Source organism: Rousettus aegyptiacus, unplaced genomic scaffold, assembly GCF_014176215.1.
Source record: "Rousettus aegyptiacus isolate mRouAeg1 unplaced genomic scaffold, mRouAeg1.p scaffold_m13_p_12, whole genome shotgun sequence".
Classification (NCBI taxonomy): domain Eukaryota; kingdom Metazoa; phylum Chordata; class Mammalia; order Chiroptera; family Pteropodidae; genus Rousettus; species Rousettus aegyptiacus.
This window is the reverse complement of record NW_023416287.1, coordinates 85,956,854-85,973,059: the sequence shown is the minus strand read 5'-3', so window position 1 is coordinate 85,973,059 and position 16,206 is coordinate 85,956,854. Positions and strand designations below refer to the sequence as shown.

The 16,206-nt window shown below is 49.1% G+C and overlaps 1 protein-coding gene and 1 pseudogene across 1 annotated transcript in view; one reads left to right on the top strand and one right to left on the bottom strand.

Moving 5' to 3' along the window:
* BCL2 (BCL2 apoptosis regulator) overlaps positions 1–16,206 on the top strand; it is a 159,922-nt gene that overhangs the window by 77,605 nt on the left and 66,111 nt on the right. The window lies entirely within an intron of this gene.
* LOC118610327 lies at positions 15,415–15,533 on the bottom strand (annotated as a pseudogene).

Genomic DNA, 16,206 nt, shown 5'->3' with positions numbered 1-16,206 from the left:
AAGTTTCTCCGAGCTCATATCAACACATGCCAATATGCATTCATGTAAATTAAATAAGTGTTTTGCCATTTGTAAAAATTCGTTGTATCGTATACACTACAACTTGTCTTTCTCTCTTAATAGCACATTAACAATACTCTTCAAGATAAGTGGATGTACATTTAACTCATTTTTTTTTTTTAGAAAAGAGCTAAGTAAATTCCGTGGGATGGCTGTACTACAGTTTATTTGGCCATTCCACCGTTTTTGGTGAACGTTTAGTTTATTTTCAGTTTAACGTCTCACAAACACTGTAGACAGCAATGTCCTGGTACATATCTACTTATGTGCTGGTTCCTTAATTTCCGTGGGAACAGATTCTGCCCACACCGCCTCCCTAATCCTGCTTCTCAAAGAAAGTAGCTTTTTCTTGTCATATATACATCTCCACATTTCTAAATAATGTGTGTACTGTTGGCTTTCGTTTTATCAGTTTTGCTCATGATACCTTAACTTCGTATTAAAGTAAGTAAAACTTGAGCTTTCTTATATGACCCTCTCCACTGCTCTCTTTCCCCTTTTCTCTCAGTATTTCGGTCTTCGGTTAGATCATTTGTTAGCGTTTTCCCTACTTTGCCTATGTAAGCAGCACGAACAGCTGAACTGTTTATTTTTATGAAGTTAGTATCTGTCTTGTTTTCGTATTTCCGCAGTGTTCTTCATGCTCACTGACTGCATTTTTCCCCCTCTGTGTTTCACAGCCTCACGGTACACACAAGGCTCTCACACCAGTAATCGGTTGGTTCTGCTTGTTTCCTTGGTGACGTCCCTCCTGGAAACTTCCATTTTTCTTTGACCTGGACTTTCCTCTAGGCCCGTCGCGCAGCTGTCATGCTGGGGTGTCTCTTCCTTAGTGTTCTAGAACGTTCCTTTGCCTTGCACGCTGTCTCCCGGCGTTGCCATGAGAAGGCCGAACGATTCTGATCGTTGGTGTTTTATACCTGACCTTTTTTTTTTTTCCCTTTCTCCCTAGGACTTGCAGAGTCTTCCTCTTTCCCAAGTCTTCTACATTTCGCAGTGACTTTCCCGTGCGTCTGTGTTTGTCTGTTGTACTGAGCAGCCGTCGTATTCTTTCATCCGCCGATAACTTTTCTCCGTTAGCACCAGTTTTTCTTCCCAGAACGCCTATTATTTGAGTGTTGTACTTTCTGGACCATCGTCTCTTCTTTTTCCATCTCTATCTGTTAGCGCTCTTTCTGAGTAATTTCTTCAACTTTAATTTCCAACCTGTGTGTTGGGTTTTCATTTCTGTTATTGTTTTAAATTTCCTCTTTTCATCTATAAATAGTTAGGTGTTGTTTTTTTTTTTTTTTTAACAAAGTATTCTGTTCTGTTTTCATGTGTGTGACATTCTCTTTGCTTTCTGAAAGGTAAATTTTATTCTCTTTTGAAATTTTCTTCTCCCTTCGTGGTCTCCGTTTCCTCCACGTCGCCTTTTTCTGTTTGTCTGTTTTGAACGTGTCTTTCAAGCAGAGACTTTCCTCGCATGTCTCCTAATCTTTAGCTGTCTGCGCATATTTAAGAGAGAAGAACTAATAAGCTTATTGAACATTCTGAGAACATGTGAGGGGCTTGTCAACTTTGAGCATCACTGTAGAATAATATGTTTATTCCATTTTGGGGGGGGGGACTCCTAATGTCAGCCGCTAAAGACTCCCCCCTGGGGAACCCAGGGAACTGGTTAAATTCTCCAGAGAACACTCATCCACAGGTCTGCATGTCCCAGTGCCGAGAGCTGAGATGAGGAACGAGACTGGAGGCATCAGCGTTCAGTTGCCATTTTCTGTTGTGTTTGGTACCTGGTACCTCCCAGCCCAGGCATCCTGTTTCCAGAGATGGAACCTCCAGTTTTACCAGTCGGGAGAGAGGCTGCCGCGCATCGGGGTAGAGGAGAGGAGAGGATTTCGGGATCTAGGGATGTAACTTGGTTTTATAACAGCTTTCACCCCTTTCTCCTTATTTTAGTCACTGCTCCTTTCTCCTCTGTCCCCAGTTCCAGAGGTAACCAGGGGGACCTTTCGAGCATCCGCTGGTCGGTTCCTAACTTCCCTTACTCCTAGTGTAGGATTCAGCTTCCTTTGGTCAGCTAGTTCCATTCCTAGTGGTCCATCTCTTCTTCATCTTCCACAATCTTACTACTGTTACCTTTTTGCTTGTTCTTGTCTTTGTGGGTTCATGTTTTTTAAGTGGTCACTTTCTTTAGTTTTAGTGAGGATTCAGGTAAGACTAATATTAGATACGGGGTATTCAAGTCTTCGTTTTCACTTGTTAGTCTTATGTTACATTTTGGTTGATTTCCTCAAATCTGTTTTTCTAGTTTACTGATTCTGTTTTACGTTTCTCTACTGTCTAACGTTTCCATTGTGTTAATTTTAGGAGGTTTGTTCCTTTTTAAATCTGCATGTTCTCTTTGTTATTTTTTCAGTTTTTAGGATTTTAATTTTTAAAAATGTCCTTTTGTAGCTATCCCTCATGGTAGTTTATTCGTGTGTGTTTTGGCAAGTTTATCTTCACAGAGATTTATTTTTGATGGGGTTCTCGTGAGTCCTGAGCTGTGAAATTTTTCCTACATAGTGGCCACATATTTGTTTTCTTCTGGAGATCTAAGACGTCTCAGTGGTCCTGGTGCTGTGTTGATACTCATTTCTTGTCATGAGACTCCTACACCCAGCAACATGTATAGTGTAAATACTGATCCTACAACTAAATGTGGTTCACGTTTAGATTTTGACATCTCAAAGGTGGTCTGCGCTGTGAATATAGGGCAGGCTGCTGCCCTTCATCTTTGAGCCAATGGGCAGAATGGTTTGAGTCCTCTTTTCATGGATTGGGTGACTTTTTAAGGCTTCGAAATTTATAAAGAATTTATAAAGGGGGCTCAATTCTGTTCCCCACTCTCTCTCCACCCCCTCATGTAGGACCAAGACCCTGTCCTTTCATTAGCATTAGAATGTAATCACCGGCCCCAGATCTCCAGGGGGCATTTGTGTAGGTCTGAGACCTCCTGGATACCTCGGAGTCAGCTTTTCGTTAAGGCTCTGGGTTTCATTTTTACCTTTGTCCCTGGGATCCTAGCTCAGCTCTGTGATGCTTTCTTGGGAATTCCACATCTTCGCAGTGAAGAGACCCATAGGGCCACCCCAGGGTTTGCCGTTTTGCTAGAAGTGAACACTCCACATCCACCGTTGCTCTGTAAACCAAGAACATACTAAATAGAACCTGGGGTTGACTCTAAAGGGTCGTGGATTGCCAGAGGTGAAAAGGGTCTTAGAGGTCATGTCCTCCAGCCCCTAGTATTTTATTTAAGGAACCCAAGGCTCAAGACTGATGCAACACACCCCTTGCCGACAGACGCACGTCCAGTCAGTGAAGAGGCTGAGGCTAGCACTCGGAAGGTGGCCACTTTTTTTCCTCACCACATCACAAGGACAAGCCCCGGCACCGAGGAGGCCGCACTCGTCAGGTCGAAGCACACGGTATCTGCTCATGGCCATGCCTTCGGTCACTGCGAGATTCACGGGAAAAGCCACACAGACCGTTTGTGTTTATTTTGTCTCGTTTTTATCTTCTGGAATATAAAGTAATAATGCTTTATAGACTCACTCAAGTGGTTTCTTCCTGTCTCAATTTTGTTTTCTCCTTTTATTTTTTCAAAGAAAGATATCTTTTCTTCTTCTTCTTCTTTTTTATTTTTTTCCCATTTCTTCTCCTTAAAGCCCGGTTCAGGTTCCATCTTTTTCCAGAAACCTTCCCGGAGTCCAAGGCCCACAGCGGGTTTTCTCCTTCTGCAGTTCCTTTTGAAACTGTCATGCGAACCACGTAATTGGCATGATGTTATGAATATATCCGACCCTGTTTAATTATTCAGTGTAATGTGGCTTATCTCCCCAACTACATTGTAAGTCCGAGTTTGCAGAAACGATGCTGATATATGTCGACTGTTTCCCAAAGTGTTTTTCTTGATTAATTGATGAGGAAACAAGTCGGAGGAAACATGTTCTGTGAGATAGAGCCCGGGCTTGGTGTCAGGAAGCCTGGATTCTGCCACTTTTCTCGGCGTCGGCCCCCTGGTGTATTGGAACAAATCGTCTTTCCTTGTCTGGACGGGCCCGTGAAGTCTGACATTGCACTCGTAGATAAAGTGGTAATCGCGTTCATCGCTCAAGCCGGGACAGTTCGGAGAGTGAGGGGGGCTCACTATTAATAATTTTGTAGGACAACAGGTGTAAGCCAGGACACTCCCTGACGAGCCGGGACATGTGGTCACCTTAGGCCATAGATCACCTTGAGCTCTTCGGAAAAATTTGCACAGCTGCTGTCAAAATACCAGTTTGTCAAACAGGAAAATTATTATCCCTTCCAAAAGTTTTCATCCACCAACATAGCTTCCCAGGTAACCAGGTTTTTAGTTTTCCCAGACATTCATTTTCTCCGCTACTTTCATGGCTTTAGATGCTCGTTAGAACTGAAGTTAAGTAAATTGTGAGCTTGAGAGTTAGCACTGATAAGAGATGAATGCCTAATAGTCCATAGCAACCCTCTTCTCTGTCCTGGAGGGAAAGAAGAGCCTCGATTCGAAGAGTTTGGGGCCTTCTTTTCTTGGGTGTGTTTCGAAACACGAGGACCTCACCCCTCGTGTGTCCAGTGACAGATGGGGGGCGGGGAGGGGGGAGGTCTGTGGCTAATAGCTGATCTACGAGCCTACAGGTGTCTCCACAGAGTGCTGCATTTGGCGGGTTAGCATAGTAAGACGAAGTAGGCCTTTAAAAAGATGCATTATCAACACCTTGCTCACGAGCTGGCTTGCTTCAGCTCCTTCTAGAGTGTTCGGTATGTAGTAGGTATTTTCTAACTGTTTGTTAGCTTGAAATTCCAAGGTACATTTGGAAAACAGTGGTGTCTAGTAAATTCACTTACGAGTGCTAGTCGCTTGTTTCTGCTTATGCTTGGGGAGGACCAACCTGGTCTGGGCAGGGCATCGGAATGCAGAGAGCATTCTCTCTCTACCTCCAGGATTTCATGACCTAGAGGCAGCTTCAGAGCTGCGAACAACAAAGTCTAAGAACGTTCTGAAGGAAGAACAGTCCGTTTTGACCTGGGGGAGTTAGGTGGCATTCGAGCTAGCTTTGAGAAGTGGGATTTTCCTTGGGAACCAGGGGCGGGAGAAGGAAGGCCTCTGCACACGCTGGGTGCAGCATGGACGAGCACTTGTCAGAGTGCAGGTGCTCGGTGTGTCTGGGGAATCCGAAGTCCTGCGCGTTTGTGAGACAAGCTCTGCTTCCTGGGTGGCGGGATGGTCAGGGCAGAGGTCCTTTAATGTCAGACTAGGGGACTCAGGCGATACAATGCAGACGGCAGGAATCCCTTAAAGTTTTGGATGCGTGCAGCGGTACCAGCCAGCTCGTGTTCGAACGATGACCTGGCAGCGGGGGCACCAGAAGGACATAAGGGCAGGGCGGGTACCGACGGCAGATCCAGAATTGGCACTTGCCTGGGTGCAGGGCTGAGGAGGATACAACGCCAAGGGACCGAGTGAACGGTGACGCCATGAAACAAACCTGAAAAACGAAAGAGGAGCAGCGTTCAGCTGGCAGAAAATGCTTGATTTCTGGGGAGGTTTGCGAGGAGAGTGAGTGAAATGGCGTGCGGAGGCGTGAAAAAACCTCGAACGGCACTTTGCATGAAGTAGGTGTTTGATAAATGCTAAACTGAGAGGAGGAAGAAAGGGCAGGAGGGAGATTTTCCTGTCTCCAGGTCGGGCTGGGCCGGGACAGGGAGAGGGATGCAGGGTTTTAGGAGATCCGATGAAACCATTCACTGGGGTCATTCTTGTCAACAGACTTGGTCATTATTTCATGTTAACTTGAGTGTACAAATCAGGAAGAGGACTCAGAAAGGATTTGCTGGTGTCAGAGAGAGGAGAGGTGAGCTTGGAGCCAGACTTGGAGGAAGACAGAGAATCGGGGTGCTGAAGGAGCCATGCTGGGGCAGAGGGGGTCCCAGAGGCAGACACCCCACTCAGAGAGAGAGTGAGGAGGACGCCACTGATCGGCACCCGACGTAGGTTCGCGTGAGGAGAAGGGCCGTGGTGAGCCTCATTTGGAGGAGGATGTTGCTTCCTGAGTAACTCTGACGAGCCTGTCCTACAACTCTGTCAGGAGGACCCCGTTTCTCTGTGAAAACCAACCCCATTCCTCCCCACTCTTTTCTTGAAATAGTAGCAGGGCCATCCTCGGTGTGATTCGAAACCAAGTCACACTGACTTTCTGATGAGCCAGTTCAGGATAGCGCTCAATAACGTCTTTTGTTGGAAGTACTAGCCAGTGCTTTGTCTTACAAAATGCCTTTGGGTTTCTTTGCCTCAGTCTTTGATTATCGGGTAAACATTTTAGTTTCGTGATCACGCGGTGTTTAGATGGCAATGCATGAATTGCATTACTAAAATTGTTTGCCTTCGGTTCTGTTACATCTGCTTCAGGAATGCCAGAAAACGTAAACACAGTTTATTTAGTCAGCTACCTCCGCTGGAACATCTGAGAGGGAGAAGGCATAAAATCTAGCGCTTGGCATCCTGTCTCATCTCGAATCAGAGAATCTTGAAGCCGGGAAGAGCCTGGAAGCCTTCTACTGCTGCTTCCTTCGGCTCTCTGCAGCCCATCCGCTCTCTTCCTGAATACTTCTAAAGAAGGGGAGTTCTCAGAATGTGCCAGCTTTTAGAAGAAGGCAAACCACAATTAAATGAAAACGTTCGATTTCTCCTAATGCTCATCGTAAACTTGCTATGTTGGCTGCAGTATAAACCAGAAGTTACCTTACCTGCAAAATTTGATCTGCAAAACCTGTGTGTTTTGTTGTTTTGTTTTGTTTTGTTCGGTGCTTTTCTGTGATGGATGTGCTTTTTCACATAATCTTATCACCTGCTTGCTCTTCGTCTTTTATGGTTTTACCACTTTTGCCTTTTTCCTTGGGTCTTGCAGCTTTCCTTGATATGGCTTCCCAGACGTGACCGCACTTAAGAGACTTGATAATAAAACTGAGCCCGTCTCTAAAACACCGGCGGTGCTCTGCACGCTGGGGGTTTTGCAGGCATCCGCATGAACCCTGCGAAGGGCCACCGAACTCGGCTCTCCAGCCATGTGTCACCAATCTCATCCCTTTATTCAGAAACCCTCTGAGGCCGCCACCTCGCTTTTCATTCCCACCGTTTCCTCCCCATTTGGGGCCGTTATCAACTCACACTGACAGCCGCCGCTTTGTAAATCGGTCCCCAGGGCCCACTATATAATATCCTAGAAGGTCCCCTTGATGACTGCCCCCTCCCACTTAAAAGCTTTCGTGGCAGGATTTTTAAAATAATCCTTCTGTTCTGATTGTAAACACAAGATACGGTTGTTGCAGAAAACATGGAAAATGGAGAAAAGCAAAAAGAAGATGAAAATCGCTCAGACTTTATCACCAGAAAGAAACAGCCTGCCGTGAATGTGTTGGTGCACGTCCTGCGAGCCGTCCTGTCTCCGCCTTGCATCGGGACCCTTCCCGGTCCGGTCCCAGCATGACTTTACAACTCGTATCTCTGCTCGCTTCCCCTCCGGGGACCTCTGTTGCCCTGGGAAGGACATTTCATATTCCCCCCCCCCCACCTCAGTGATTTTTTTTTTCCCCCTCTGATTATGTAAATAATGCATGTGGTTGTCAACATTTTTAAAAATAGCACGTAAGGGATCAAGTGGACCTTATATTTGGAGACATCTCAACGCCCTGAAACAGGAACCATTGACGGTCACCGTCTGTTTACACACGTTTCCCCAGGTAAACACACATGATTTCCGATAAACGAGGTCGCGGCATCCATGTGGCTTCTATGGTTGACATCTCCTTTCATTTTCACTTGCTGCTTTCCTCCCAGCCCCTCCCCCTCCACGGCCTAATCCTTCCCCCCGACGGTGCCCGCGCTGTCAGCCTTGCGTACCCTTCCACGCTCATCCATGTGATGACACCAGACAGGTCGGTCAATGACAGACCGATATTCACACGGACAGTTTGTATTTCCGTCATCGTTGTATGAAAATCAGGTGTTTTATTATCTCCCTGTCTGCATCTTGCTTTTTTCCTCTCGTCACGATGATTCGTTGTTGAAATTCCTGCGTTCTTTCTCTTTCGTGGCTGCCTACGACTCCTCGGTTGAGTGTAGCGTGGCTTACTGACTGCTCTTACTACCAGCAATGCTGCAGTGAACGTCTCTGTGCTCATACGGGCACACGATGGCTCGATCGATGACGGCATGTTTAAATTTGGATAGGTATTTCCAGGTTGCTTTACGAATGGAACAGCAATTTCTGTTTCCACGAGCCGTGGATGAAAGTACCCTTTTCAGGATCCTGCTGTGTGTCTGTGACATTGTTACTGCCAGGGGCCAGTGCCTCTCCATTGCAGGGGAGGGTGAGGGTGGGGTGCCTTCGAAATCACAAACTTTAAGACAAATACAGGGCCATGAGACCATCACGGCGACATATATGAGACTTCATTAAGAGGAGATCACGGTTTAGTAAAGGTGCGTTCTGGGGAAGTAGTATTTATTTACAGAAACGGACCCAATGGCCTGAAGTGTTACTTTATTTTTAGGATGATTTTTTTTTTTTTTACCCGACATTATTTGGTTAGCGTGCAGCTAAAAATTTCCCTCTTGACTTTCATTTGCTGCTTTACAGGTTTTGTCAGAACTCAACCAGTAAAACAGCTCATACACAACTTCTTAACATTTGAGTCAGACTCGAAACTACACAGATGGATGTATGTCAAGTTGAGATCTGACTGAGGGTTCCTGTGAACACGGTGTAGGGTTCAGATGCTTTGGCACTGACTGTTGATGTGGCGTTAGGAGCCTGGTAGCAGGCGGGGCGGTTGGATCTCACGGGCCGTCTCCTGAGCCGTGCAGAGACGTGTGTCTCGCCTCTCCTCTGAGAAGGGAGCACGAGCCAGTCTCTAAACCGTGGCCCTTGGTGCTCTCTACCCGCATCCCGGCTGCCGACATCGGCCATCACTCTCCTGTTGTCTTTCTTCCCTCCTCTCTTCCTTCCATTGCTCAGTATTTCTCAGGTTTCCCACCGAAGGGGCTTGCGTTTGGAGCCATTGCCTGCCATGAAGATTGCATTTTAGAGCTGACAAGCCCACCCTTGTGGGTGTGCCTTTCAAGGTCACTGGCCTGCCTTAGCTGTTTCCATCCCTGATTTTTCCGTTGCTAGGCCCTCCACCTGACAGAAATGCTTCTCCCAGCCCCGCCTCTGATTTTTTATTTTAAATCTGACATCATTTTGGGACCTTGCGTCTCTGAGAACCCGAGGCTTCCGTGTTCTTTGAGGTAGAAAGAGTTCTCTGAGAACTCTGACCAGCCTATTCTGCGAAAGATGTTGACTGTTGGTCCCACCACACAGAGGACCTCTGGGTTGCTGTGGGTTATTCGAGCTGTGTGGAGAACAGGTCGGGTAATCAAGAATACAGGTCCATCCTTCTTCAATTTATTTTCAGTGTCAGAGAAAGTCTCAAGTAGGATTCTGGTCTTAACTCCTTAATTCTGAATTTACCCACATGTGTGGATTAGACAGAACCTAAACATTATTTTGATGTAGTTTGTGTGTGGTTTAATATGTACAGCTTGTCTGAACGCAGTAGCTCTGTGGTTTATCTTTTACTGAGAACTGCTTTTTTTTTTCCCCTTTTCTAAGAAAACTCTAGTTTCCTAAAGTCTTTCTCATGAGTTCATCAGCAGTGAGGGGTGTCGTGTGAGGACCCGTTGGTGATAATAAGATCAAACAATCACCTGATTCAGGTGACTTTAACACAGATCATATTGACTAAAATAGTATGAAGCATGTGATGCCTGCGTGTGACATTTGACTGTTTGCCAAGAAAAGCACCCAGGTTGCTGTGACTGGCCGCGAGAGTAAGAGATCGGCCTGTTGTACTGTTTTCACATACATTTTTATTTGAGAATCTGAAACCAACTTTTACAGTCTGGGGAGGGAAAATAACACATACAGTTAGCACGAATCCGTTTACCTGCTTTTCCCTTTCATTGCTCATGAGACTTTAGGTCACTTAGTTCTGATGAGTGATGTCTAAATTAGGGGACATGTATCTTGACAAATTTGACATTTGTATATGTCCTTTCTCTCTCACAGCCCCTTTCTGCAAATCCTTTTCACACGTTTTCATCCATCATTTAAAGGTAGTGACCTGTATTTGATAAAAGCTTGGAATTCAGACCTAAGCTACGTACCTGGGTCCCACCTGTGGCTTGTGGTCCCGTATCACTCTCTAGCCTCGATGTTCTGATCTCTGACACGTGACACCCTACTTCATGTGGCCATTAGAAGCGTAACTCCCTCCTTTCCTCTTTTCCTTTGGAGAAACTCAGAATTTTCAAAACTATTACCTGCAGTGTCTTTAGGGCCACTTAGAAGTTGTCCATCACAGTGAGGGCAGCTAGAAATGCCGTATTCTACTGTTGGATTCATAACCCTTCCCCCAACCCCACCCCACAGAGCCAACAGATCACACTTCCTGTAGAACCTGATTGCATTCTGATAAAGCTTGTGCAATGACCAGGACAGTTTTAGATGGCGCGTCCCCTGATTCTCATGACTGAAGTGCTTCATGCTGGTGCCTCTGTAGCCGGGCCATTGCACAGAGTGGCTCTGCCATGTGCGTAGACTTGTCTCTCTACTTGCTGCGTAGAGCCAGAGATGGCCGCCAAGTTAGGATCTTCCAATTGCCGTGACATTTTACATGCAGGAGAAGAAGACTGCATGCCAGCACCGTAGACTGCTGTGGGGCCCGTGTGTCACTGTGCACGTATGAAAGGCCGCAGCGAGGCCAGACTCTCCCCGATAAAATGTAGAAAGTAATGGGTTACCAAAACTACAGTACTCCGTCAAGGGGGATTTTAGTTAAGGATTAAAGGTGACCACTTAAAAAATACAGATGGCTTAAAACTGGAAATAAAGGATGCCACACAGAGATTCCTGTGGGCATGAGTCAATACAAGAAAACAAGACCAGTCACTCCCGAGAGGCTTTGAAAAGACATGAAGAAATGCAAGCCACAGAGCGGGCACAGTGAGAACAGAGGAGCGTTTAGGGATAAAACTTGATACTCGGGACGAGGAGAGTGAAGTACGGAAGACAAAGGCTGGAGATTTGGAACTGGGTCAGAAATATCTCGAGTGAAGGTCGAGCAAGCACGAGGATTCCGGGCAGCCTCCGGAGGGGCCAGATCTTCAGAGATTGGCGCGAAGAAGCTGCGTTCGTTTCGTGGAGTCCTGCGGAAGTGAATGGAGAGAAAACGAAAAACCTAAACCGCTGTACGGAACGGCAGGGGGAAAATGACCCGAAAGGGAAGCAGAAGGCTCATGGCAAGATAAGGCTCATTCAGAGACATGTGACTGAAACCCAGATAAAACTATTATCTCTTAATCCAGCGTCTTTCATTAGAGGTTCGGTTTCTCTGAACTTCATTCACAAAAGAGCAGTATGCGTTTAAACTAATACATTTGCTCGTAGCACCGTGGCCAGAAATTCATCGCCGAGGAAGATGTTACAAATGAAGGAAGTTCTAAGCAAATGTGCTTGGAAAGTGTAACGCGGGAATGAAATTTTAAGCCAGTGATAAGATAATAAAGACTCCGTGTCTGACCTTGACTGTTGTAAGGAATAACGAGTTACTCTTCCTTGGGCCCGAAGCCCTGCCCTGCTCCGGCCTCCATGGGTTGCCTCCTCCTGTATGTTCTCATTCTGTACCTCCTCCCTCTGTCCTCCCATTGGAACGGCCCAGGCTCCGCTTTCTAGAACCTTCCTCTCCCCTTCGCGGCCCACGCGTGTGCTCGGGGCCCCCACACCCTGGGACACGTCCCCTCAGTCCCCCTGCTGCGCGCACTGCCGCCCCGTCTCCTCCCACGTTTTTAAGCTTCTCGGAAGCCGAATCGCCTCCCGCTCTGCTGCTTCGCCCCCTGCTCCCCCTTCCCACCGCTCCTCCGGTGGGTCTTCCGTGTCCATCGCTCTGATGAGACCGCTCTTCTGTAAGGGGCTCGCACACCAGTGTCTGAGACCATCAGAGCCAGGCCGCTCTGCCTTTCCGTAGCAGCAGGAACCGGGGAGACGTCTCTCTGTAAACAGTGGACCTCCTGCTTTTGTCACACAAGCTGAGGTCTTCCTCCGATGGGGCCGGCGCCCCATCTCCATGCCACACGCCCCCCGCCCCCCAGGTGACCGCAGACATTCGTCCTGGTGCAGACCTCACTCTGACCTCTCTCTCTCTCTCTCTCTCTCTCTCATCCAAAGGTTTCTACCTGTGTGCAGGTCAATCCCAGGTCCCCATCCCCAGACCTGGGAGTCCTCCCGTTTCCATCCCGTATGTCCAGCCCTCTGCTGCCCACACCTGCTTGGGTTAGCCACCACCGTCATCTCGGACCCATCTCTGCCTCTTCCTTCCCCAAACCAAGCCGCGCTAGTCTCTGGGAGTGGGGGCACCTTGTCCTGCTCCCCAAATCTGTGTCCTGTTTGGTGGATCGCCTCACTTTCTTCTTATCCGAAGGCGTGTATACTGCGTTTTTTCCACGTCAACCTCCGCCCTCCTGGTGTTCTAGAAGCGAAATGGACGGGCCCTCGACTCCATTCTTACTCCGTCTGTGTAGGAAGAAGCGCTCTAGGTCAAGTGAACATAAGTCTAATTGGAGTCATAAAAACAGAGTCATGTTCCCTCAGTCAATTCCACCTTGGAGCCAGTTTACAGAACCAGAACCCCTTGAATGAAGGGGAGGCCGGGTCACCTTGGGGAAGCACCCCGCTACACTGCCCAAAATGTACACTATTAATCTTTCTCCGAGCCCTCCCTAAAGAGACCTACATATAGCCTTTCACCAGGGTGACTGTACAGGGTGACTTCCGGGGACAGGACACTGGCTTTGAACCAATGCTAATTCCAGGAGACCCCAAATGTCACTGTGGGCCCCCTGTCAGAGCAAGGGCTTACGGAGGTCAGGTGATGCCTGGACTGTGAGCTCCACCGTGCGTCCATTCCGACGGCACTCGGTGCCAGCCGGTGGGGCTGGCCGTGCTCTGCGGCAGGGGCTTCCTCGGGCTCGCTGGCCCTGCTCCGCGACCTTTATGCTCCCTGGCTCGGAACTTCCACTGGTGCCAGTTCTCAGGAGGAGGCCAGCCTGCCTTAGCCTGATCATCGAAGCCCTCCACGAAGACCCTTCCCCTCCGTCCCAGCCTCCTCGGCCGCAAGCCCTCAGCCTAGTACTCTGCCCTGCAGCCCCTCGCCCCACGCACAGCCCTAACGCACGGCACCCTTTCCTTCTCTAGTCCACATTCATTCACGCCGTTCCCTGCGTATTCCTTTTTGGCTCCCTTTGCTGGAATTACGTGGTGCCATTCTTCAGCGCAAATATACCATGTCCCCTTGTAAAACCGTTTTTCTCCACCTCAGCCCGTAACAGCCAGGGAAATGAGCGAAAAAGTGTGGATGGATGAATTGACCAGTCTTGAGGGGGAAGAGGGGTCCTTCTGGGAGCGGGTCGTTCACAGTCTCCATAGACAGAAGATTGCCGTGTTTCTCCCTGTTCTCCGCTGTCAGCGTTTCTTGAATCTGCTTTAGGTGACAGTGAGGACTTTGCGTTGTGAAGCACAGAAATGAGCAGTGCTCGCTCTGTGTCATGTGTGAGTGTATTCTGCGACAGGTGGCCCCTCGACTGGCACAAATAAAACGGAATTGGCCGGCTGACACCCATCAGCAGAGCAGAAGGAGTAATGGCCCAGTGGTGGGACCCGGAGCAGATGGGTGTGTTGACTTAGATCTTCAGGGCTTCTCGTTCAGAGTTTCTTTCTTTGCTGCACGATAAACATCCAGTGTCTTTGCGTGGCCTGGTCTTGTCTTCGTTTTTAAAAAGGTAATTCTCATTTTAGTTTCTTCTTTTTCCAAAGCCGAGGTTAGAATAAGCAGATGGTATCGTCGGTGGAGTTTGCGCAAGCTTGACTGTCCTGAGTTTCCTTTCAGACTTTTATTCAGAGATTCCGGATCTCACAGTCAAAATGAAGATGACACGGGAGTTAAATTGAGTGGTGAATCCAGGGGTGTTTTTCATATCGGACAGGGCAGCATCACCCTGGGGGGGTGCTGGACTCTGCCATCCAGCCTTACCTGCCCGGCGCTCTGGTGGCCCCGCAGGCTGGAACCCTTGGTGTGACCCTTGGTCTTCAGGAAATCTCGTAACCGGTTCTCCCTGCGGCATTCGCCCTTGGCCGTCGGAATTCTTCTCCTTTGACGTATGCCACATGGCTCTGTCACTGTGTTTCTCCCCGCCGCCCTGACTCCTGCCTTTCCATACCCCCTCAGCACCTACGGGGGCCGGAGCGTGCTCCGTTGCATGGATCTGTACACAGATGAGTGGGACGCGCCCTGCCCTTTAGGGGCTCCTGGGCCCCCCGCCCCGTGCTCACAGCCCTCTCCCCCGTCCCCTGTGACGCAGACGCTCGGAGGAGCTCAGACGTCCAGCCGAAGCGAGGTCCTCCAGCCGTTTCTTTTTCTTCTTCTCTCTCTCCTGCGCACTCGCTTCTTCAGAAAGGCTTTTCCCCCTGATGACTTACCAGTCACAAACCCGTATTATTCCCCGTCGTATTTGCTCATCTGAAGTTTCACATTAAATTTCCTCTTGTTCCGACGTCCGGCATGTCCTCGGCCAAACCCGCTCCCCGGGAGCGCGCTCTGCCCCCGTCAGGAGCGGCGTCTGCTTCCGTCTTCTCCAGACCCCAAACCCGAAGCCCGTGCTCGGCCATCTCCCCTCTCTTCTCTGTGTCCAGGGCAGCGTCCAGGCTTCCTCCGACCTGCTCGCTCATGGTCCCCTGCTTCGCCCTTCCCTCTGCCTCCATTCCGCCTGGTCCCGATGGGCGAGCCAACATTCTCTTCTTTAACCCGCATCTTATCGATGTCCTTGTTAGGTGGCAGAGACGCCGGCTTGCCTCTTTACATCTCCCACGGCGTGGAACGCACAGCAGGCACACGTCCAGCGTGAGCCGATCTGCTGATCCGTCGCGGCAGAAGCACGCCTCGATCTTATGTCGTCGGCTCAGCTTTCCTCCTGTCTTTACCTTGCAGAACCTCCAAACGGTGGCCCCCACGGTGACAGGGTCCCTACTGCCGTAGCTGCCGGGAGTGGAGGAGTGAGCGTCGCAGAGAACTGCGAAATGGATTTAAAAAAATGGGAAATGAAGTCCAGGAGAAAATTAAGGAATTGGAATCACTTGATAAGGGAGAGACAAAGACAGGGAGGGCTTATAGAGGGAGAACCGTTTATTTATTCTATATTTTTAAAGTTATTTATGGCTACTGCACCTGGTCTTCCTAGGTGGGCTCCCATCCAGGCACTAACCAGGCCCAACCCTGCTTAGCTTCCGAGATCAGATAAGATCGGGCTTGTTCAGGGCGGCGTGGCCATAGACCAGGGGCTGCGGCCCCACTGGGGCGTGAACCCAGGACCTTCTGCGTGTAGAGGAGACGTGCCAACCGCTAGGCCATGGAACCGCGTCTAGGGAAGGACCGTTCAGATGCCCTGTCTTTGCAATGTCAACTGCGTCCACACCCGCAGTCCCCTGTCTTACTCGCTCATGTCCTTCAGTGCTTAGCCCGGCACCTTCTACCTCGTTATCGCCCAAGGCTCTTACCTGGTGTTACGTCCATGGAACGCAGACCTAGCGCCAGGGCCGCGCGGAGCGGCCTGGGGCGGACCCAGACCTCTCCTCGAAGAGGGTAAACTTCCCCAGGGGTCAGACCTGGAGACGGTGAGCTATACCAGAAGAGGAGGGCGAAGGGCACGGTCAGAAAGGTACGGGTTCAAGGCGAGTGAAGGTTTCCAGTGAGAGCCGTCAAACCCCAGAAGGGGTTACAGAGAAAGCTGTGGTCTCCCCTTTCCTAGAAATGCCGAAGTCCCCGCAGCGGACCCCACAGTGGCCTGAGCGCCGACTCCTCTGGAGGCGCGAGGGCGGGAGGGGGGGCCTCTGGCTCTCCAGGCCCACAGCCCACGTATCTGCATCACTTCGTTGCTTTGCAGAATATTTGGTGTGCTGCAGGCTGATGCTTACTCAACCACAGAAGTGAAATTTGTTACTTATGAGA